The sequence below is a fragment of the Tympanuchus pallidicinctus genome, unplaced genomic scaffold (assembly GCF_026119805.1).
Source record: "Tympanuchus pallidicinctus isolate F22 unplaced genomic scaffold, pur_lepc_1.0 scaffold7, whole genome shotgun sequence".
Lineage (NCBI taxonomy): Eukaryota > Metazoa > Chordata > Aves > Galliformes > Phasianidae > Tympanuchus > Tympanuchus pallidicinctus.
Window position 1 is genome coordinate 20595262 of NW_026294791.1, and position 25935 is coordinate 20621196.

General features: G+C 36.8%; 1 long non-coding RNA gene across 2 annotated transcripts in view; it reads left to right on the forward strand.

The window, feature by feature from the left end:
* Positions 1 to 1592: 1592 nt before the first annotated feature.
* Positions 1593 to 25935, forward strand: part of LOC128072508 (uncharacterized) — a 63566-nt gene continuing 39223 nt past the window's right edge. The window contains exon 1 of one of the 2 annotated variants that reach the window (XR_008202307.1): positions 1593 to 1860. This is a non-coding gene — a long non-coding RNA (uncharacterized LOC128072508). The remainder of the gene's footprint in view (positions 1861 to 25935) is intronic. The other variant, XR_008202308.1, reaches the window with a different exon arrangement.

The following is a 25935-nucleotide window of genomic DNA, read 5'->3' on the forward strand; positions in this document are numbered from 1 at the left end:
AAGCCTGCTAAAGAAGAATAAATGCTCTGCATCTTCTTAGCACTTACAAGCACAGAAAGCCTTGCAATAGGCCTTCTTAGCTGGCAGTAAAACATGCAGTGTTCTACATGTAGCATTTTTTCTGAAGTCCTTCTTTTCAGGTTTGTGAGTAGATTTTTTAAAATACGTATTTTTTTGTGCTTAGGTATCGAGCAAGCTCATATCGATTTCTGCAGCAATACCAGGTGCAGGCTGCAGAGGAACATTCCCATATCCTTTGCAGCTACACCTGGAAGACGGTGTTCAACAAAGTGATGACAAGGCTGGTCAGCGAGGTGATGATAAAAGTCTAAAAATAGCTTGAGAGTGAACTCCAAAGAGAAAGACACGTTGTCTTAAGGTGGTCTGAACAAACAAGAACTCCTGGCACCAGGAGCTAGGCATAAGCTGCTGAATAAGAGCGTACACAGACGAGCACCCACGATGTAGCTTGTCGGTACTTGGCCCTGTGTACTCTTGAGGCATATAATGAATTAACTGCCACAGAACAGTTATTCTGGAAAATTTCCAAGCCCACTTAAACCCTTGGGCTGCTACATTAGCACCCTAAGTTCAGCAATCCCTCAACAGGAGCCACACATTTAGGGTATTTAAGCAGCACTGGTCAAAGCCCTAGAAACAAACCTGCAAAGAGAGAATGGACACTGAGCCTGACAGATCTGTCATACCTCTGCCTTCTGTGACTCTGGGAAATATGCATGTGGGATTTGAGAAAGGTCTTTTTAATAAGGGTTAATTGGAGAAGTATGTCACACATGACTGAGTACCGTTTCAAATTACTGCTCACGCTGGCATAACTAAATCAGGCACATGACATTACACCAAAATAAGGAATACTCAATTTTCTACCCTCTTATTTAATATTAATAGTTTTGTTATTCTCAAAATGTCATAATATCAGCAATTACAGATACTTATCGAATTCTGTTGCTTCATACAGAATACTTTGATTGTAACATGATAAATAAATATTATTATATCATAATATTCCCAGAAGATTAAATAACTTAAAAAAATAATAGTTTCTATTGCCACACAAATTACTAGTATAGGTCTTGGGACTGCTGGATTTATTTGTCTAGCTCGTGGCATGCAAATGCTCAAGTTAGATGATTCTAAAACAAACCTTTCAATGCTTAAAAATCTAGAAAAGAGAAAATAGCTACCTTTTAGCCAGCCAGAGTAATTCCCATAAAATTACTGCACAATCTGTCTCACTCTAAAGTCTCTATTCCTGAACCTAACCTGGAGAAAGTCACTTCAGTTTCCCTCACTGCCCAAGTTAACTACAAGCATTTCCTGATATACCGAAGACGGGCAGAAAAAGGAAAAATGTCGACTTGAGAAAAGCACAGCTTCCAATCCCCACCCACCAGCTTCAGTCAAAGGGATGACTTCAGTCCCTTTCTTAACTAATCCTGTCACTGTAAAATCCTACAGTCATTCTTCCACACATAAAGGGAAAACGGACTCACTAGGAGGACCTAGACTCTTTCAGCTTGAACTGTTAACCAATGGTGGAAATGCAAGAACGCTGAAGTTGTGCCTTCAGAGCCAATAGAGTGGATTTGTGTGTCCCACATGACTGTGTTTCCCCTGTCTTTCACATGGGCAGTATTTAGTTCAATTCAGAACTGCAGATAGTATAGCATGCAGAGCAGCAATGGGATGTCTGAGCACAAGTGGTTGACTTCCAGGCGACTTCAAGAAACATATTTGCACATTTCTTCTGAATTAAACTGGAATTCTGCACCCTTGACATCCTCCTACTCTCCTGGTGTCTCTGGAAGGAAACAGCGACCTGCACAGCACAACAAAACTGTGAGTACGGGGCTATTTCTTTTTATTTTCAGCCTGAAAAGCAAATCCCTTAAAACTGTCAAAATGCTATGTGCACCAAAAGGAGGGTTACTTTTTTGAATGAGATGAACAAGTATGAAAACTGTTATTCAAATTCAGAAATATTTCTTGCATGCTTCAATAAAAGAAAAAAAGAAAGAGTTCTCCTCCAGGGTAGTGCCTGCATGCATGCTGCATGCCACACTGCTTCCTGACATAGTCAGCATGCTGCTTTGTTCATAAAGAAAAACAAAGACAAAAAGCCCTACACACGTATGTTGTTCACTTTTATTTGTACTCTGTGTCTAACCATGCCTGATCTGTCCCCAAGGGGAAAAAATAAAAGCAAACTTTAACTCCGCCAGCAAGGGCAACCCAGACTTTGCATTCATCTGACAGTTATTATAATTAGCTATGAAAGACAGCAAAGACACTTTGGGGCAAATAGCTCTTACATTTGGAACAATGAAGTCGAGCAAGGTTCCCATCCCACCCCTTCCATGGGGGGAGGGGGAGAGCGGGCGGCTGGGGGGAGAGCAGGGCGGATTATGGCTGTACTGAGAAAACACTGCCATGCAATATCTGGACTCGCTCAGCCTGAGGAGAGGCTTTTTGATAAGCAACTTTAACTGCCTCTCCATTGCAACTGGCAGTCGCGCGGGTTCCCAGCAGGCGGGGAAGGGAGTGGGGCTCCGCACAGCACAGCATTGGGAGGGCGGGTGGAGGGGGCACTGGGGCCGAAGGGGGCAGAAAGAAGAGAATATTCCTAGTAAGAGGCATTGCAATCGCTTCCCAGATCTCCTTAAGCCCAAGTTGCTTTCTGGGCAAGATTTATGAGAGTTCTCAAACAGAAGCAACAGACAAAGCAGAGCTTTTTCCTTCTCCGGGAAAGAAATCAAACCCAAACGATAACTGCAGAACAAGAAGCACTGATTTGTATTTCTTTCCAAACATTCAAGAGATCTTTCCCCTGCTTGCTTCCCCCAGACCCCCGCAAAAGTTAGATCTTGAGAACTACATTCAAAGGGGAAAAAGCAAAGACAATAGAAATCTGACTCGGTCCTGACTGGGTTGGATCTCCAGTAAAGCATGCAGTGAAAACAGTTACTAAGTGAAAGAGGAGCAGACTCCTTTTTAAAAAAATTTAAGTGCAATAAGGAGAAATTGTTGAAAGACTCCAGACGCTACTAATTATGGCTTAAATAAATCTTCCTGGACAGATGTTTGCTTGCTCCCACTGTGGGGAAAGGAACGTTAAAAGAAGCGTTTTTCAAAAAAAAAAAAAAAAAAAAGAGGATCTTGAGGTGAATTTTTAACATACGATTTTTTTAAAAATACACCATATTATTCTTTGTCTGCCCTCCTTTCTCCCCTCCCCCACCGCCGCCCACCGCGCAGACACCTGAAGGCTAGACATAATGATCAACAGAGCTGCGCTGCCTCGCTGGAGCCCAGCCAGGTTTTTTTCCCCTCTACAATCAAGGAGCCTGCACGCAACGCACGGCGAGCCTGCTGCTCTGCTATGTGCACGTCAGGAGGAGTCTGAGACGGGCTGCAGGGAGATTTGAGGCAAACACAGCCCTTTTCTCCCTACGTTACCTCCTTCAGTTTTGACTTCTCTGTAATTCTCAAATAAAAGCAGTAATTCCATAAATACATATGCATGCTATTGTACAAAACACGTGCTTATGTGCACACACTTTCCACTCTGCATAGCTACAGCCCCCACTATTTCTGATTTTATGGTGGTTTCTACTCCAGCTTTACAGTCACTGCAGTGTTTTACTCTAAGTTTATGCATTAGTTGCACAATTACCGTGCAGCTCTTGTCTATCACACTAAGATTTTCTGTATGTATACAATACCCTGGATAAAGGTAAACAGTGTACAGCCCTATAACTGAAAGGCGGTCACACTGAAACACTTTAGCATTTGCTTTCAGAGAGATTAGCAGGATCTCCAAGACCATTTTGTGGCAGTTTTCGACTCAGCAGCAGTCAGAGGCTTTACAGGCAGGCTTGTCTGCAGATGGAGGGAGGGAAGCATGGCTGGGGCTGCTCTGGTCACTCCCGCAGCCAGCCTGGCCCCGCCACAGCCCTTCTGCCGGCTGGCCCAGAGCCACCACGTAAGAGCTGGGCTTGGGCACGCAGTGCTCCCAAAATAGTCGCCCTCTGTCTGGTGTGGCTATGGGTGGGGTTAGCAGACACCCAGGGGCAAGGCAGACTGAAAGCAGTTTTTGCCATTTCGTTTTTAAATATATGCTGTGTGGACCTATTTTCTCCAAGTTCTTTGGATTTGTATCGCCTTCTGGTACAAATTATGGTATGGTACAAATTTCAGTATGGACTCTGTGTGAACAGAACTGAAGATATGTCCTTGTACATGTGTGCTTCTAATTTACTCCCTGGAAAGTCTTAAAATATAGTTTAGCCACCCTAACAAGTATCTTGCTAGAAGGATAAGACTCGGGGGTTTTTTAGGTATTTTCTTTAATGCTGCTAATAGACACAACAAAGGGACCCAATATTGATAGCCCAGATATTTAATCTTTACAAAAACTTACTTAGCAGCAGAGGTGTACAAACAAAAGCTTGCATCTAGAGACAACAGTCTTCTACAGGCAAGGTAAAGATTCCAGAAAAGAGATTTCAAAGAAAGAAAGAAAATGAATTGAGAGCTACAGTCACATTTGCATTGCTGTATTTTTTAAAACAAGGAATTAAACACTTATTTGATGGAACATTTTACATACCTTGTATGTAATATCAGTAGCTGATTCAACACAATGGTTATGTAAGTACATGCTTATAAAAGGCACGTCTATATACATGAGTTCGGTAGGATTAATATGCTACTTTCTACTTTTTTTTTTTTTTTTTTTTTTTTTCTGGCGTGTTATGCTTGAAAAAGAAAATTTGTCATTTTTTACAAATGAATTTCAGAATGACTGCAGCTGCATTTTGAAGTGCTGACTTTTATTTTCTTAAGTGGTAATGACAATAAGCAATCATATTTTTATCCATTTCCTAAAGGCTGAAATCCAACACAAATCCATTCCTAGAAATTGCAGAAGATTTATATACTACTTTGTATTCAAATGAATATTTCAACTGTCAATGTTTGTAGTGTATGTCAATGCAAAACTAATGGTTAATCACATAAAAGTTGAGCATTAAACCTGAGCTTATGAATGCAGGACCCTCAAATCCATATTTAGTGCATCATTCTTCTCCCCATAAGGCCTCCTGCTGTTAGGGTTTTTTGTTTGTTTGTTTTGTTTTCTTTTTGTCAATGCTTGGTGTTCAACGACTCTTGCTAACTGAGTTGGATTGGTTACTCCTACCTACTTTTGTCAAATATGGCATTAGCCTCCAGCTGCTGTTGCCCAAGTACTGGAGATTTGGAGAGATGTGATTTAGGTTTTTACGCAAAGAGTTTATTTTTTTTTTTAAATATGAAAATTCTGACCTCTATTTTTTGCTGATTTCTTTAAACTTTTAAATTGCTGCTGATGCTGAAAACAAAGCAATTGAGGAAGCTCATGCATATTTATGACTCTATTCCTTAAAAGTTTGATGTTTATTACAGCTTATACCTTAGTTTATGGCCTTCAAGTGGTTGTGCAGACTCCATGGTGCTACTCACAGAAACTTCAAGTTCTAATTTCTAATACAAGTCCTCCCAACCCCTCTCTTCCCCTCCTGCTTCCCTTGTTGCATCCGCGTGTCACAGCCTTTTCTTGTTCTAGCAGAAGTGCAAGTTTTAATCGTAACAATAAAGTGCTCAGGATTACTTCTAAAACTTTCAAAAGACAGACTGTTTCACTTATACCTTTACGTAGCAGAAGTAACTTGAGTGTCTACCAGAAACACAGTCAGTCTGAGCAAGGTAATGGGGTCAAATGAGCTCATGCATTACAGATAGGAAGAGGATGGCACATTGCATTTTTATAGATAAAAAACACAGAGTGGTTTAATGTAAACAGATTTCTGTTTGATATTTTGGCAAACTGTTGTAAAGATCAAACTATGGCTGAGCCAAAATGACTTTCAGCATGGTACAGTTAGACCAGATGGCCACGTGTTCTTTTCTTATTTAGATGAGACTTTTCCTTTCAATAACATCTTTCTTCCTGACCTGCTTAAAAATTCCAGTGAATGAAATCAGCACAGGATTTTCAATTCTAATTGACCATGTGCAGAGGAAGGGCCAGTAGAGAAATCAGTAGAGCCATTGTAAGGCACACTGCATCAATCTCCCCTTTGTCTTGAACCTTTTCTAGCATGAGCTAAAATAATTAAGAATATTTAATTTATATTATTTGTACAGCAGCAAATCTAGTTGCATTCAGGCAAAAATCATTACGAATTCTTCTCTTAAGAATGTGTGCAACAAGGAATGCCTATCACACACCAGACAAACAGGTACTCAGCATCATTTCATTGTGAAATATTCAAGAGAAAAAAAAGCCCTCAAGCAAAGAGCAAATAAAAAAGGAAAGGTGTGGGTGAATTAAGGCTCGATGAGCTGCTTTCCCTTTTCTAACAAGGTCAGAAAAGGTAAAGGAGATGGTAGTTAAATAAAAAAGAAAATACAGTACAATATAGAAAACATATGTTTCACTATCCGAAGTGCCACCTTTAAAATATCTGAAATCTTCTATTGCTACTAACTTGCCTATGCGGATTTTGTACACACTCCTCACCCACAATAAGTGGGTTGTAGATCATGGTCTCACTTGTGTCTGAGAGCTACATGCAAAGTACAGACTGTAAATAGTGTACATATCACGCATGAGCATTATCAACAGAAACATGCACACAGATTGCATCACAACCTGCTGTTTTATTGGGATTTAATGATATATCATCTGGAGACTAATATAACCATGATCATTGAGTTTTAATAAGTAGAGTAAAGTAAAGATGCACAAGATCCTACATATACGTTTATGTAATCCACAGATAATGTAAGTGGGTAGAAAGAATATTTTAGAAGGAAAGAAAGAAAAAGAGTATCAGTTGAAAGCAGTACAGAACAAAGTTTTCTTTATACTCACAAGAATAAAATTTGGGAATAGTTTTATTTTTACTATTATTACTATTACTATTATTATAACTTAGATATGTCTAAGTCACTCAACTCTTCCCAGTATAGTTTAATATTATTCTTGAGAAGTTGATAGTTTTAAATTATCACTGGAAGCTTGAACCAATAACTACCAAACAGTTCTGGAAAATAATTTAGGTAACGTATCTTCATGTTCTTCTGTTAAATTTTTTTTTTATTGAAGTTCTAACCGTTTCCAAATGTAAAGTAGCAAAAATAAAATAAAATAAAATTTAAAAAATTAAAAAAAAAAATTAGAAAGTAGTGGGCAACATGGCCTTTAGTGTACGTCAGGCATGCAGTTCAAGTAACATGTGCGTGAAGAAACACGCCTGAGAACATAAAACAAAGCACAGACTTTGGGATTGGCCAGGCAGATGTGATAAAAGGTCTGGTTTCAGCTCTCCAGAAATACACTTTGTAGCCTTGGGCAAATCATGTAACTACTGCCTTGTTTCTCATCTATGTCATATTACTAGAACTCAAATTTTGAATACGTGAATATCGTTGTGAGGCTGGTATTGAGTTATCACAGCTAAGTGTCCCGAACACAACCTCAGATGCTCAGAAAGCATATAAAACTCTAGATAGAACAATAATCTTTTTTCTCTTTCTGTTTTTCTGTGTGCATGCATGTACACATGTGTTAAATGAAGTAAATTTGCTGTCTTATTTCTATAGCTTCAGATAAAGGTGTGCCTCAAGAGGTTCACAAAGTTCAAGCTTAGTTTTCACATGCTTAAAAATAGAATTTTAGTTTTTCAATAGCCAACAAAAGATCAGAATATAGGACAAACAGACTTCACTAATCCATCTGCAGTGATGCTCTATGCTCACTGTAAAGCACTGCCATACAAGGCCTAAATTTAAAATGCTGACTCCTCCAGAATAGCAGCTTGTTTAACAAACAGATCCATGAGACAGTGATGCTATAAATTCAGGTCAAATCACTGCACTGCATGTGGGTCAGTACCAAACCTGAGGCCCAAATATTTTCAGCCAGTACATACACACCAAAGCCCTGATCACGTAATGGCGTTGAGCATATTCTTATTATTAAAGTAAAAAAGACATGTAGTGAACCACTTCAGTGCTCAAAGTTCAACCTATGCTTTACACATGGTGTTAAAATATGCTTTTAATTTCCACAGCACCGCTTGCATTTACAGTGAAAAGCAAATACCCTTTGCTGGTTGTAGTTAAATCATATTCCCAATTTCAGCTTTCTATTTGTATTGACAATCTAATGCCAGCACTAAACAGACAACTTTATAAATCCTTGGGCAGTAATTCTAAAGTCACCACACAGGGGCAAAAATCAGTGAGCCTGAAGTTGGTCATGAGGTTTCACAGATTTTCTCCAGCCACCATTTTGTGATTAACTAAGATTACAGTGTAACACACATGGAATTGAAAAATCTTTTCTCCGCAAGCAAATATGGATCTCCATGCAAAAAAGAAAATACCATTTTCTGCTGAATGTTTGTATTCATTTTCATACAGAGGAGTATGAAAGAAATAGACTTTCAACCGCCTTTTGTCACTGCTGTTCAAGAACTGCAAGAACTCAACAAAATGGCAGCATGGCATGTCTGCAGGGTGGTTTGCAGAGAGAGGGCAGGGAGGACTGGGCGAGAAGGAAATATCCTGTGTGGAAGCGCAGCCTGGCACCGTGCATAGTGGGGGGAAGTCAGTAAAATGTGCGTGGCTATGTGCAATTGATGGGCTATTTCACCATCCTGTTTGTACTGTCCAGGCTCCTGACTATATTAGCAGTCTATCCAGCCCCTTAAGCCTTGGGATGTGGATAATGGGATTGGACGAAATGATTAAAATCAGTTTGGTCTCGTGATTCCAGCTAGTTAGCGGAATAGATGCAAAACTGAAAGACTTTATTGTATGATAAAAGTACAAGCACTTCTTTGTGTTTTACCTCTATGTTTCTTCCAGTTTTAAGAAATATTTAGTGAGGACTTTTTTGTTGGATTAAAAAACCAACAATAGCAAGCGACATGATTATTTTCTTGCAACATCTCAATTGACACTAGTTTCATCTATCCAAATAACTAAGGTCAGAGGAAGTTGCAAAAACAAGTATTATACTACATATTTTACATACAGACTATTTCAGAAGTTAAAGGACACATTTAAGTTGTTTGCAGCTTGTGAAGTGTTTTAAAAAAATCAGAGAATGCTTTATGCCTATATTGAGTTTGTGCTTCTGTTATGGATAATTTTTAGTTCATTTGTGACCATTTTAAAAGAAGATAATTTGCAAAACATGATTTTAAAAGATGAGAAATCTAGCAAATCACAACAGTGAAGGACAAGGGCAGTTCCCAAGGTTTATTAAAAGACACAGAAAGAGTTAAAATTTCAGATCTTTATGTAAGAATTAAAAATGAGAGTTAAAAAGGGGGAGGGGGCTGGGGGAAGAACTAAGCTGCTGGTGACTTGAGTATATTTATGGATTACTACGTCCTGAAAAGAAGAGAACCAGAGTTGTAAGATGACACTGCAGGGGTTGTCTGGACTTTTCACCGAGTGTAAAGTCTGTTTAGTCAGTGCCTTAATGCCTAATGCTGACCTTTGCCCTCTTCACTCCTCCTTGCTCCAGGTGCAACATTTTTGCAAGTGCTTTAGCATTATTGGGAAGTTTGTGCAGGTTTCATGCGCTGCAAAGTGCAGTATTTTACACTACACCATTCATTGCACATATGCAATATCAAGGCTTAGCTTTTTTTTTTTTTTTTTAATCCCAAGTACACACAATGATTTTATGCATTTTCTGCTATTAGTTACTACTGCGCTAAATTAATAAAAACAAAAGCTTATTTGAAAGGATATACCATTTGCATAATTCTGTTTAACAAGATACAAGATTAAGATAAAGCTTTGTTGTATGCTCCCCAGAACTGTGAATTATAGAGTAGGAGTAAGCAATGTATGCTAGCAACTCTATTGATCTCTCAAATTAATTCTCTTTGCTATGGAAATAGGAGAGACAACCAGAACCCACTGCCATTAAACAGACAAGGTACTTCTGATGATTTTCCTCCAAAATATAAAGATTTCTTGTACAGAAATTGTAACATTAATGTCTATGTGTAAATATCCATTTTGTCTGAACAGAGATTTTAAAGAAAAATCTCAAGTCTTAGAGTCTAATGATAAAAAAGCTAAATTACATGAAGTCTGTATAATTTTACACTTTGATTTACAAAAACATGTATATTAAATAGAAGATTCTGCAGTATATTCTGCAGTTGTCAGCGATACATGTGACGTAAAAGCACATCCATGTGTGTTATTCACCTCCATTGTATATTTAGTAGATGGTTGCTAAGATTTCTGAGGACTTGTAATTGGACTTTGCTGCCGAAAGCACAAGCCAGATACGACCACCTCAAGACCATTAGATATTTTTTCCACATTTGTAGAACTGATGTCTTCCTGAAATGCGGACTTTGACTTTAAGATCCCTAGCTTCTTCACCTTATGATACCACTTAACTAAAATGTACTCCATGTAACTACAGCATAAAGTTTACTGGAAACACAAAACTCCCGTACAGGAGTCCTGCAATTTGTGATCTATACCAGCTAACTATGCCTAGGAAAAAATGTGATATTATGATTTAGACATTTAAAGCTTTAAATAACCAACTTTGCATTCTTTCTCTCTGAGCTATGTTGCAAAATGTTCAACAAGATGGAGGAAAAATAAAGATGGAAACAAAAGAGTTGAATGGCAGTAGTATGAAGTAAAAAATGAAGTAGTCTTATTTCATCAGAACTGTGGTTATGGCTTATGTGGGCTAGACATCTATTCTAGGTACAGCGTTACCTTGAGGTGATAATTGCACAAAAAGCGGTCTGACGAGGGTTCACACTTAAGGAACTTCCTTGAGAGGTGTGTGTGGGGTCCGTACTAGAACACTGCACTTGGATTCCAGACATGAAGAGCAGGCTGATTCTCCTATGACTTCTATATGTGAGTTAATTTAGGCGTCTTCGTTTGCTATATAATCTTAAGGGGATTGGCTTTGGAGTTTGCTAGGTTGTTTTTTTTCCTGTGCGTATTTTTTTTGTTTAAACAACAAACACAAAAATAGCCTCTACTTCATGATTTTACTGTACTGATTTATTCTATGATTAGGCACAAGCCTAATTCTGTTCTAATCTTGGGATTCTGCAAAATGTCCCAGAACAGCTTTGTTACATTCCCTGATTTCATTTCTAACATTTCTACTACAAGAGAACCAGGAGAAAGAAATGAAAATTGTTTATTGTATGACAGGCTCTTCCTAGAGCTGGACAGCCTTATCTCGCACAAAAACTGCTCCTGTTCACAGTGCAGATGCCAACAACTCAACACTGCTTGTTCAGGCGCAGGCTACAATTAGAAGTCAAAACTTTAAAGCAATCTGGAATGTCATTATTCTAGTAAGCTATGCAACTGGACTTGATTACTAGCCAGACTGTATCTCTTTGCTTCTAACACTGTTTACAAGACACATATTTAGTGCAGGTGGTACTCTCCTTAATTTCTCTGAAGGTCAAGTGTACTTGTCATAATTGTGTTTTTTGCACAGCTGAGAATTCAACTACTTCTGTAGACTGAAAACAGACATTGTCTCTATGAAGGAAACAGCACTGAAGAGCTGGTCTTGAAATAAACAGAATGAAATGATTTTTCACACTTTTTTCTCCTACTATCTCATCAAGATCACTTAGATCTGAGGTTGCTCTGTATCAGTGGAAACAGACATTCAGGTACTAACAGTTAAAGAATTGTGAAGTTCACTGTCTGGAAAAAGTGGTTTCAACTGTCTTACTTTATGTGGCTGCTATGAATCCTTTTCAAGACTGTAACTAGAGATGAAGTTTGTATGTTTATATATGATTAATCTCACAATGACTAGCAAGTATAAAATTTAATAAAACTTCAAAATTAGTCACATTTCTATTTTAACTACAGAAAAAAAAATTTGGCAACTCTGCCCATGGCAGGGGGGGCTGGAACTAGATGGTCTTTAAGGCCTCCTTTAGCTTAGAGATCATTCTACTATTCTATGAAATTAATGTCGTCTGCTATTTAGAATGTTAAAAGAAGGTCTTTCAGAGAAGATTCATATAAAGCTTATTCTCTGCAAATTCTAAACTGACTTGGTGCAATTGTTACTTGCCATAGTAAATCTGCAAAAAAAAAAATACCATAATGGGAATAGGACACTCATCTTGTAGATTCATTTGCTATTTCGAACTATCAGTGCCTTCACACACACTTTAAAAAGTCCATTCTAAATATAAGAAATTAACCATTGAACCTGCTTTTTCTGTGAATACACATTTCAGTCATCCTCCAACTTATGATCACTTCTTAATGCCTTAAGTATTAATTTTACACAAAGAAGTGAAATTAAAACAAGCAGTCCCAAATCACTATTTACTTTAAAGATATTTTCCATGTTGAACTGAGATGTAATGAAAAATGAGGTGTCTCCTTCTGTAATTTTTATATAATACTTTAGTCTTACGTAACACTTAGAGTGGGGGGGGGAGGGGAAGGGGGGAAGAGGGTGCCGGGGGAGTAAGGGGGAGAAAGTTTCTTCCAATAAACTACTTCCTAATATATAATAGACATGAAAGTGAAGAAAAGAGAATATAAGTGAGCACTTGGGTCAGATCTTGGCTGTGTTCCAGAGCAAAAACTAAACAGAAAACCAATCAAACAAAAACAAAGAAACAATCCACATTCTCCTTGTGAAATTCACTTGGTGAGCTGCTCCTCATCAATCTGATCTGCCATTTCATTAAAATCATAGAATGGCTTGGGTTGGAAGGGACCTCAAGGGTCACAAGCTCCAACCCTCCTCTTAGTATTCACCTGCAAAGGGTAGACTCACAATATGTAAATTGGATCTAGTTGATCTAAATAGGAAATGCTACTGAGGACAGGATGAGATCTGTGAGGATTTTGTGAAGGCTTGTTTTAGTTGTTTGGATTTGTTGTTGTTTTACTTCCAAGTACATATGCAACTAAAATGGTGTTTGTATGGAGTATTTTCAAAGATAGACAAATATTTTTATTAAGTTCAGACAAGATAGATTAGGATTTCAAATCTGCATTTTCATTATCAGTGGAAATAGCAAGAAAATCACCAACTTGCAATCTGAACCGTCTCTCATAGTTTTCTCACTTGCAAAATGACAGTCAGATTTCCTTGAAACACAAAAATATCATGCTAAAGAGAACATTTACTCCTGAAATTTCAATAACTCAAAATATGGGACAGTGGTACCTCCAATCTGTGAGACTCATCTGGCATTTCCAGATCCAAGCTAGAGGGATCAAGAAGTTTCTGCTGAAGAACAAATTAACTTTGTACTAGACAAAGAATTCTGAATTTTAAGAAAGAAATAGGTCAAGGGAAACTGCACATCCCATTCATGAAAATATTTCTTAGTTATATAACTGAATTGGTTCTCCAAGATGGCAGCATACCTGTCCTGTGGCAACTAGTTTAGTGAAGGTTAAACCAAAGTAGGGTAATCCCCTAAGGCTTCTGTGGGTTAGGACTCCATCACATATTTCCAGCTCACATGAAGATGGAAAAAGACTGCCACCTTGCATAAGTAGATTACGAAAAACTAAAGGCCTTCAAATTCACCATAGGAAATTCAGTGAGTTAAACTTGATAGCATTAAAATAGCTTCCTCTTTTCTCCTCTGCTGCGTAAAGCACTATGTGGTGCCTACATTCTCTCCCTTTCTTGCCTTCTTTGGGATTTACACAGAACAGACAGCACGTTTCCTGCTGGACACCCTCTGGATTCACCATGTGCTTTGGGTGTTGTGATGGGTGAGCAGTTAAGAAAATTTGAGATTTTTTTTAAGGGAGAGGAGGTTGTGGCCTTTGGCTGCAAGATCTCACTGAGCCTTCCTGCTCCTTTTCTTAGCTTCCTACAGAAAGAGCTGGTGAGTATAAAAAAGACTTGAACTGCATATCCCATCTTGCCAAAGATTTATCATACAGTATTATATATTTAGCAACTTCATTTGGCTGGCATTTCCCTTACTGCACAAAAGTAAAATAAGTGAGAGCAACACAGCATGGAAGAAAAACATGGGGGAGAAGACCTGCTTTTCAATTTTTCTGTTTGAAAACTCATACTTTATTTTATGACAAGCAACGAGATTCACTTTATAAAAAATAAAGCATTCTACATTGGAAGATATTGGGCATTCCTTATTACATGAGAATATTTCTGAATTAAAATCTGTATTCTTTCCCATTTTGTTAAGAAGCCCTCGGATTGTACCAGCTGTCAAAACATATTTACAGTCTCTGCACTGCTGCAAGCCCACTGTAGTGACATTTTGTGTAAGGCTCAAAGGTAGCCTAACTGAAGAGTTTTTGTTTGGGGTTTGTTTTTTGAAAGAAAAAAGATAGCTATGCATTTTCTGTAAATATGGCAACACTCATAACTGTATCTCTTGTTTATTGATACAGCCTTTCTGATTGACTGCTAATCATTTGGCAATGTAACTTTCTTTAAAGGTAGTGGTACATTTTGCATCTTGCTTTTTTGTTACCCGTTCTCTACTCCCTCTCTTTCCTTTTTTTTTCCTGTATGAACACTAGTTGGAGCGCTACAACCTGTTTAGTTGTCAGGTAAATTTTATCTTCACTTATTTATTTAAGCTAGAAAAGAAAACCACAAACATTTGGGGTCAGATGATAAAGTCCACATCTGAAGCCAAAAGCTGAAATGAGATTTGACCAAGTTTGCCTGAATGCAGACAGTAAATTACTCACTATTCTCTTGAATCAGTTTGTCAAAATTTGAAGGTCAATTCATCTATGAAATTGCTATTTGGAGAATCCCTTCCTCATTCTCCAGGAAAGACATCTGGCTATTACCAAATGGAGTTTGGTATTTGAACATCCCATCTGGATTCATCATGTTAAGACATGATTCCAAGTCATTCAAGAAGTATGAACAATGGATATTGTATTCCATATACTACCGTGTGGATTTAATCTTTAAAATATGGTGGCATGGTAGAATTCAACCTTTTAGTTGAAAATCAGAACATCTACAGATCTACAACATCTATGTACAGAAAACATATTTCGCATAGCCTCAGAAAAGTCATGAATATTATTCCACTCTAAAATCAATAGGAAAAGATGTCTCACTCGTCATCATTCCTATTCTCACCCATTCTATCTTGATAAATCAAGAACACAATTCCTAAACACAGCATTAATGAGTGATATTATGACAGACTTGCACATAATTTTGTGAGAATATTAATTATCTTATTCCTCAAATTATTTCCATATTGCTTAAAATCAAATCTTAAAATTTGCTATGAACCAACTTAAATGGAAGTTGGGCACTCTTGCCTTCCACAGTTGGCTAGTCTACCTTCTACAGAGACCAAAAACATATATATCTTTACAAAATTTTCTTCAACATACCAGCATTAATCCGTTCCAGCAACATTGATATAAACATCTCATTCCTCTCTTCTCTTGAATAAGAAATTAAATTTCAATTTGTATTTCTTAGTGAAACACTTCATTTATTTCTACATAAGAATGATTTACCCACGGGTCCTGCAACCCTGATCCTAACAGGTATTTTCTGTATTTATTAAAGGATCCTTACTAAAACCAAATATTCAGTAAGTGGCTTGCTACGAACTAATTTCAAACTGAGAGAGATTCATGGAAACTTCAGATGTAAGCAGGCACTTAAGTATTTATTAACTATCCTGTAGGCAGCCTTAAAATGACATGTTAGGTCATGTCATTTTCAAATCACTATGCTGAATCACAACTCTCATTTTATTTTATTTTTGGAGGTAAGATTATAAGATACATGATTTCTCACTGGAAATCCCTGGAAAAGGACTAAAAAGAGGGATGGGCTCATCCTCAAAACTGTAAACCAGAATCATAGCAGTGTAAGAAGAGAGATTTGGGTAATGAGAAAAGACAAAGAGAATTCAGTGGAGGATGATGAAGGAGATTAAGTTACACTATCCTATATTTTGTGAACAGTGTTGAAAAGTATCCTCTCTTTAGTGTCACCACAACTACCAGCCAGCAGACAGACTGAAGTGAGCTAGATAAAAATGGATGAGAAATACAACATGGATCGTGTAATAGCAGGATTTTTACACCTAAAACACCTAAATAAGAAGTACTTAAGAGGATAGCGAGGATGCTTAGGAGATCCTGGGAAAATTTTTTACTCCATGCTTTTTTTTTGTTAGCTAAACCCATTCACTGTGTTAGGAAACTGAAGGGGTAAATGAGGAAAATGAAGAAAAATTATCTAGTTTTCTTTATGGACATTAATGTCTTTTAGGAGGACACTGGATAAGTTCATAGCAAAGTTGGGTTGAAGTTCAGCTGTATCAGTTCCAAGTTTTCTTCAAACTCCTGGTGGTCACATCAACTGTTACATTAGTAGATTACAAGTATTCAAGTGTCCTCCCCCTCCCACAGCTGAATATAGCAGGGAGGTTACTAAACTCCTTAATTCAAGAAATCAGCTAGAAAATGCAGCATAAGAATAAATATGATACCATTTTGCTGTTCTTAATATAGTTTCTTCCTATCATCACTAACGATTGAATCATAAATTTATTAATGTTAATTGACGACCATCTTGGTTTTACAGAACTAAAACAGAACTGCTTGATTCATGTTGTAATACTCCTTTCAACTCTTTCCAAGTAGTTTTGATTGAGTGCCCACTCGGTACAGACTTAGGCAAGCTATCGCAGATAGTACATGTGAGAAAGTCCTGGGAGTCTAATTCAATTACTGTTACTCTTTTAGTTCCTTATGCTGGCAAGTATAAAGTCTCCAAAATACACAGTACTTTGCTGTCTGCAATTATTAACAGTAAATGTTAGGAACCTCCCTAAAGATGGTTGACGCGCTGGAATACATTGCCCACCGAGGTGGTGGATACCCCATCCCTGGAGACATTCAAGATCAGGCTGGACGGGTCTCTGAGCAGCCTGATCCAGCTGTAGGTGCCCCTGTTCATTGCAGAGTAGTTGGACTAGATGGTCTTAAAGAGTCCCTTCCAACTCAAATGATTCTATGATTCTGTCAATCATCTGTAGCACCTTGCCACAAGCACTCTTCATGCACCAAACAAAAAAAGGGACAGCAGAATTTAAGTGCAACACCAAGCCTGCCTGAAATCACTTTTAAGAAGTCTTAGATTTCTGTAATATTTTAAGACAGGAAAATGCTCACTTAAAAAGAGCTACAAAAAGAAAAAGCAAAACAACTTCTACATCTTAGAGAGCTAGTTAGACCTTATTGCTTCCATACATAATACATATATGGCACAACTTGACTTCTTTTGCCATAAAAATCTTTGATTTCTCACACAAGATCTAGAGTTACAGTTGGTTCTACTCATGATAGGTTTTGCTTAAGACCATAGGTTGGAAAAGATCTCTAAGATGAAGTCCAACCATCAAGCCATTAGCACCATGCCCAATAAACCATATTGCTAAGCACCACATCTACCTGTTTCTTGAAAACCTCCAGAGACAGTGACTCCACCAACTCCTTGGGCAGCCTGTTCCAATACTCAACCACTCTTCTGGAAAATAAATTTTCCTAATATCCAACCTAAGCCTCCTCTGGTGCAACTTGTAGCCATTACTTCTCATCTGTCTCTAACCACCTAGGAGAAGAGACTGACGCCCACCTTGCTACAGTCTCCATTCAGGGAGGTTGTAAAGAGTGATAAGGTTCCTCTGAGCCTCATCTCTCCAGAATAATCAAGCCAAATTCCCCCTGATGCGCCTCATAAGCATTGCATTCCAGCCTCATTGCCCTTCTTTGGACACACTCCAACCTTAGTGTCTTTCTTGGAGCAAGAGGCCCAAAACTGAACACAGTACTCATGGTGCAACCTCACAATTGCTGAGTACAGGGCAACAATCACTTCCCTAGTTCTTCTGACAATAAGCCATGATGCTGAAAGAGAAATACAACATGTACCAAGAGTTTCCACAGGAGGTATAATTTATTCAAAGAACTTGCAGTGAAATAAGTTATACCACACTAGCCTAGCTAAGCCACATAAACTTGGTGCCAAGTGATCAATAACAATGCGTCCAGTGATACATACCTGATGGAACTCATTACTTCATTAGCTCTTCTCTGATATGTGCTATGTGTGGGCTGTTAATCTTTTTGTTGTTGTTATTCTAGAATTTAATAAGGAATGTTTATTTTTGAGTTCATTGCATTCATTCATCTTGCTTCTATCTATGGTGTAGTTTGATTTCAGTTCCAACATTAAGATAAAAATAAGTGACTTTATTAAATGTATCCACTCTTGCTAGTTATCTACATAGAACCGCCACTGATTGACACTAGAAGTTTGTCTGAATATGAAGTCTTGCAAGGGCAGCCTGAATTTTGAGTTGGACTTTTGATTATTTGCAAATCATGGCTCTCCATATGTGGGCTCTAAATGTGTTATGATACAAATTACTAAATATAATTTAAATCTCTTCTTCATTAACATGACTAAGATATTTGAGCAGAGCAGACGTGAAATCTTAGTCTCTCCCTCTTACTAATACAATCTTGTTTTCCCCAGATACATGGCAAGCTGCCAATTAGGGAAGTACACATGCTGCAACGTGAAGGAAAATAAGTAGATATGTCTGTATGTATAACTACAAGTGAGAGTATTGTCTGGTGCAGCTGGAGTGAAAAACATTCCAAAAAAGCTAATTACAATTCCAGCCTTTATTATTATTGTAAGTGGAAGCCTTTGTGAGCTAGAGTTTCATTCTTTACCACATCTTACTACTTGTATTCAAGTTTTACTGTTTTTCTATGTCCCCAATGCAAAACCTTAAAAATAAAATTGTGTCAAAGACATTAAAATGAAAGAAAAAAAAAGGCAACTTTTTTTGCCTTCGGACAAAGGCATAGGACAAAGAAAAGAATTCTCTTCATTCTTTCTGTTACCTCTATGGAAGAATATTTCAGTCCTATGTAGAAAAACTCCAATGTAGACATCAGAGTTGCAGTGAAATATCTACAAAAGAAAACCTATTAGTATTGATTGAAACATTTTTATAAGCCTTCCTTCCTGCAGCTTAAGGAAGCAAAAAACAAGTTACTGGAGAAGCCAGTGGGCAACCCATGCTCCTGTTACAGATTCAGAGTGGTGTGAGATGAGAAACTCCTTCTGCTCATTCCCTGACTGCTGCGCTGTGGGAAGATGTATTAAGCTTGCTTCCTTTTATTCATTTTAGTATAAAACAAAGGAAATTGAGAATATTTCAGACACTGCAATACAATAATAAAGAAATCTAGGCAACTCTATACGATTTATCATAGACATACAGACATATAACAATCTCAAAATCTGGCTGTATTATTCTGACCAGAATACTGACAAACAAAACCAAAAATGTCTGCATGTCCTCCCTCTCCTTTCCATCTAGGTACCGAAAGTATCTTTACCATCTACAAGACCACTATATTTTTTGAGCTTTTTGAGCTTGCTAAAATAAAAATACAACCATAATTATATTTTATTCATCCTCCTGTCTAGTTCAAAATGAAACACTTAGCACACTAAATTTGTGAGGCTCTGTAAATCTCCGCATGACTGTGCTACATGCTCTCCTCATGAAAAGCTTGGCATCTTCTTGTGCCACACTGCTCAACATAAGCTGCTTTCCTCTAATACATAGATCACTTTTGTACAGGAGCATTGCCATTTTTCATTTGCAGGAGCAACTATATGAAATGATAGAGCTTTCAGAAATGGAAAAATGTGCCCTACTTTTAACTTAACAGAAAGTGGCATTTCATCTTCTAGCCTTGCCAGTGCACTTGTTAGTAATGTGATGTAATGTGTCATGTAGGTTGAAGAGAAGTTGTTTGCCTCAAGGATCAAGTGCCACTTCTCACCAGAAACGTAAAAAGATTTCACTTCATGTTTGACTTCTAATTCACAAGCAGTGCTGCCTTTGAATATCAACTTTTCTGTCAAGCTGGAAAATAGTGGTTCATGAAGTTGCACTTGAAATGAAGTTACACCATTTTTTATGAAAACTCCTCTGGAAAACATTTCTAAGGATTAAAAGGAGATTTTTCATCAAAAACAGATATACTGACTCCAGAATAGCTCTTTCCCATTCAGTAGTAAATCAACAGTTCAGACAGATCTCTTCATTCTTAAGTTTCACTGAAATTTAATGTGGAACAGAACAAGTTTTGAACTGTAGAAGTTTTGTGGAGTGGAAAAAATGAGCCTTCTGCTTACCTGTGGTCATAAAAATATTTATCAGTTTCCCAGTTAAAAAATAGCAATGAATGGTATACAGTGATTCATTTCTGTATACGAAGAATTTATGTAAGTTGGGAAACGAGCATTCAGAGGCTGTATTTATTCAACATATTGAGCCATGTTACTTTCTCTCACTCTCATACAGGCACAACAATGTGACCTCCCATTAAGTTATTAAGTGTTTAATCTAATGGGTCAGAAGTAATTCAAAGTTGCTTTTAACAAAATTTTCAAACATAATGGATAATTTGTGGAGAAAATAAACCCATGGTCAATTTGTGGAAAACTCGTGCAAGACATTTTGTGTAGAACTGTACCTAACGCATACTTTTTATAAAAAGCTGTTAGTCCATTATGAGCACGTGCAACTACTTATGCCAACTTTTCAAGTTAAAGATCCAGTAAAACCAATGAACAAAAACAGAATAATGCCTAACGAGTCTTTGAGATTACATATACATACCATATTAATAAAACTAGCACATCCCACCTTATATTTTATATGAAGAGAATTGCAATTATTAAAGGGGTATGCAAATTTATTCAGGAGAGAGGAATGATGACTTTTGGGATATTTAGTAGAGCTTTATGGGGAGAAGAAAAGAAATGAGAGTCAGCTCTGTGTGTAAAACAATTCTGCTGCTACAGAAGATTTTGCCTTCACAAAAGAAGTGACACATGGAGCAAACTAGACAAGATAAAGATCTTCTCAGCTTCTGGATTATGATTAGAGCTAAAATAGTATTTGACAAAGTTACTTAATAACCTATTCCTAGGTTTTTGAAAATTCATCATTAGAGATGAGAAGACTCAAGAGAGGCTACTGTTGATGAAAAATATCTTTAAAAATTACAGAAATTATAGCAGGCTGCTCTTTCCCAAGTCATGGAACTGTGCTGTGTGGATGTCAGCTATCTCAGTGGACTTCTCTTCAAGGAAAACCCCAAGTTCCTCCTGAATTAAGCAGAATAGCCTAGACATCACTGTTACCTTCACCTTCCAGTTTAGATCTTTTGTAAGAACGCTAAGTACACACTTGAAATAATCATTTTAATCTTTAAATAATCATAATGATCTTTAGCTACTGTAAAGATTGATCTATTTGAGGTGTGGAATGAAGATACTATTTCTAATAAGTACAGATCCCATGTGGACATTTTGATCTATTTTAAAATTTAAGACAGTTTCCATAAAAAAAATTGCTCACTGTCAGTCATGTACTGGACTTGCTTCCACTGATCTTCGACACCAGCAAATGCCCGAGAAGATTAAGGAATACTGGTTATTAGAATGTGAAAAAATATTGTCCAACAAAACATATAGCTGTTTCTTCACTAAGACAAAAATACTTAAAATCAGAAAATTCACCATGTTTGAAAAGAGAACTATATAAGTACTCAACAAATACATATTCTTCTGCAGAGTGCAAGTCAACAATATGGCAGTGTGCTTGGACATAATAGTTGAAGGTTGACTCAAGTTACTTATGGGCACAAATATAATTTGTGGCATATCTCATCAACATTAGACATCTCTAGAGTGAAATATAATATTATATATTATATATATAATATATATATACGTCAAATCATCCTGGAAATGTAGATTGTCGATAGGTATAGATTCCCTTACGTGGCATGGATTTTTATTGAAAGGTTTCTATATAATTTAAAGCAAAATGACCAGTATAATGATTTCACAGAGAAAATCTCTAAAAAGATAATATAAATTTAAGGAAAATGCTATGAAGTGTCACTGAAATCAAAGTAACAACAGAAACACAAGGCCAGTTTCAGTTAGCTAAGAAATATTTGTAATTCTGGAGAGCAAATGCTGAGGGCCAGAGTACTCTTCTGCAATGTTATATCTCAGTAAGTCATGTGACATGCAGTGCTTTCACTAGAAACAGATTTAAAAGGTGTTTTTTTTTTTAATTAATCAAATTAAAATTAACTGTTAAGACCTCTTCAGTGAACCAACGTGTCATTACTGTAGGCTACAGTACCTGCAGCACTGGTAATGTTTGCCAGGGCACGTGCTGTTATGTCACCACTGTCAGAGCAACTCATGGAGGAGTAACAGGGCCAGAGGCCAAACTCAGCCAACTAAGAATCAGTGTATGCCTGCAGTACATTTTTGATTTATTTATTTTTGAGGGTTTTTTTGGTTTTGGGTTTATTTGTTTTTTTGCTTTTTTTGAGGGCCAACTATGACATTGCTGGTGAAATGCAGATTGCCATTCTGGAAGCAAAACAGGGTGGACAAAAATCACTGGAAAAAGCATTTCAAGTTCTAACTTGAAGACATGTTTCATTAACATGGTAATGTCTACATATGCTAAATTAATTAGTAAAATGAAAGCATTAGATGCAATACTGCTCAGAAGCAGGACGCACGGCTTTCACCAAAATACTGTTTGACCTACTGTGAAGGAAATTATTTACAAAAAACCTGCTTCTTGAACAGTATGATTTATGTACTCATGAAACAGGTTTGGCTGTTCCCAAGTCAGATCGCTCTACCAGGCCCTATACTAACCACACTCAAGGAAAACACAGAGCTTAGAAAAAAGAAAACTGTAAAGTCTGAAGTTTTCTTATTTAATAAAACTCACATCCTGTATCATAAACGAAGACTTGTACTACACCTGCATCAAGTATAGAAGCTAATGAAGGATGGAAAGTTGAAAAAAAAAAAACAAAAAACTGCCTATTTACAGAAGAGAATAGAACTTGCTGTGAGAGGAAAAAAAAAAGCCAAACAAATAAACAGTAGTAAAGGAAAGTGCTCCTGATCTTTATTTTGTCTCTTTAGATGCCTTGATGTTAAACCTAAAAAAAAAAAATCACTTACTAGCTAGTCATATTGTATTCATTTTACCAATGTGAAATAACATTTCTGGAAAGGAGCAAAGGTAGTTGTAAAAGCTTAAGTTTTATCTTCTTAAAAGAGAAGATTTAGTCTAACAAAAGCCCAGTTTTGTTGTTGCATATTCCCATCTCCTGGCTTTTCCAAAAGTAGTTTTTTAAAGATATCATCATACACATTGATTTGATGAGTCAGGGTTTAAATAGTTAAATCAAGAAATAATAAATTGAGAATGTGTTCCCTTACTCAACTGATGCCTAAGGAAAAATGCAATTTCTTACTTTGCTTTATCATTCCTTCCTCTGATTGACAGCAATGCAGCAATGCGGATCATTTTGAGTCTCATATGGTTGAAACACAAGTCAGAAGAAAATTTGCGTCTAATTTGTATGTTAAGCAAATCAGCATTTGGAGTATGCTTGAATGAGAAGTGCTGTTCTTGTGTGTTTCATTTACCTTTCTTCCACCCTCTCTCGACCTCTTAGTCAATGCTACATCTGCCAAGATAGTGAGCGAGATCTCCTGCCCTTCCTAATTGTTCCCTTCTAGGACGTAAGGCAGAGGGAAAGGTTTCAGAAGCCTGGAGAGCTTCTGAAGAGCCAAAAACTGACCAACAATAGGGATGATAAAAATAAAATTCTTTAAGTCAGTCCATCTGTATGCATCTACTTTCATTGTAATTCTACAGCATTCTCATCTACATAAACATTATTTTATTTACAAGGAGGATTAATGAGAATATCATCTTTAAATTGCATGCCAGAATTACATTACTGATTAAAACAAGTGGGGCTACCCAGTTTCTGTGAATTAAAACATTTTGTGAAACAGTTCACATCCTAATAGAAAGTACTTAAGAATAAACCATAGAAGTGCTTAAAAATTGTCAGGGATGTGATTAGAAACTGAGATTCAAAGTTGAGTGTGAATGTATTTTCCTTTATTTTATTCTAATGCTTTTTTCATTTGTTTGCTTTTTAAATAGAGACCCTACCATCAAATACCCTACCAACAGGTCAAATAAAATTCTCTTACTCTTCAGTAAATAAGACATATGAAAATACTTTAAAAGACCAGAGAAGAGACACATCAGGTCAGATCACACACACAAAGAATATACTCAAATAAATCTTAGAAGATTTTAAAATCTTAGAAGAGTCTTCAAAGAAAAAAAAAAAAAAAAAGCTGTTAAAAGCTGTGGTATAATCAGAACACTTACAGCTATTTTAAAACTTTCTACTTTAACAGAATGGGTTTTGGATAATATGGTATCAAAAAAAGAAAAAGAACTGCCTTCACCCTTTTAGGAAACAAGTACTATAGCATCTGATGGTATTCCCAGCATCATATAAGATAAACAGGAAGTCTATAGAGCAGCCTGGAAACTGCCAGTTCTCAGGAGAGTTTCACTTGGAAACCACATATCTATGAGTTTAAGATAACAGAATTCTGCTACCAACATCCAGTCTTGCTACGACTATACTTTTTCATATTATCATCTCTTAAAGCAAGCCTATGCCAGGAACCATGTTTTATGCTACCCAACAGTTGAGTATATTTGTTAATATCTGTGAAATAGGCACTTGATCAGTCTGCACTAAGCAGCGGTGCACTAAGCAGCAGTGCTCTGTTGCTGAACTGTAATATCATCTTAAGATTCAAATATTTGAATAGTCAGTGTTACATCACCTTTCATTCTAAAAGAATCATCCTACACATTACAGCTCCCTCCTTCATCCTACACACTAAAGTTCCCTCCTTAGGCATGCAAAAGTCACATCAAAAGCTGAATACAAGGATTATGCTCAATGTAAAAATGCTCTTTGTGATGTACAATTGAAGACATTCAAGTTATTTACTAAACAGGTTTTATATTATTTTCTGTGTAATTATAGAAGTTTTAAACTTAAGTCAATTATGTGCAGCATGTAAACATCTCATTTTTGAAGGTCAAAAAATTATATAAATTTTCACTATTTTCTTCAAAGTTTTTCTTTGTAATCTAACTTTTCTTGTTGTAAAGAACTCTCTTGTCTACAAAGAAAATTCCCATAGCATCTGGAACTGTATTAAATATTACAGCTCCAGAAAACAAACAAACAAACAAACAAAAACAAAAAATACCACCAGAATGAAACAAACCCCAAGAGCTTAACATAATAGTTTATAATTGTACCTGAAGTACGCCAGTATACTCTGAAAATGAATTCAACTACTGCCTTTTGATTTTTTTCTTATTATATTAGTCATTTGAGACATTTATTTGCACTAAGAAGCCAAGCACTTGAGTCAAGTAGTACCACATCCCCTGAGCTGTCTCAAGAAAAGCTGTAAGTCTAGCTAGATATAGGCATGCATGATTCAGGATGACAGAACGCAGCGCTCGCTATTTAACAGGACGGAAATGCATTTAGAAAATATCAGAAATCCAGTTGCAAACTATGGAATTGTATAATTTCAAAGTCAAATGGAAAAAATCTACACTTAAAATTTGGAATACACACTCAGATAACTCATTTAATCAGTCACTAAACAGAGTATCTGCAGTAAATATTTTAAATTGACAATGCCAAGGAAGCAGCCATGCAAATATTTCAACTACTTTTTGGATATAGTCTGCTGTAGTATTAACTACAGTCAGTGGAAAAAAATAAAGAAAATTACAGGACACAGCGTTGGGATATCTTCTTTGAATTTACTGAATTCCTTCCAAA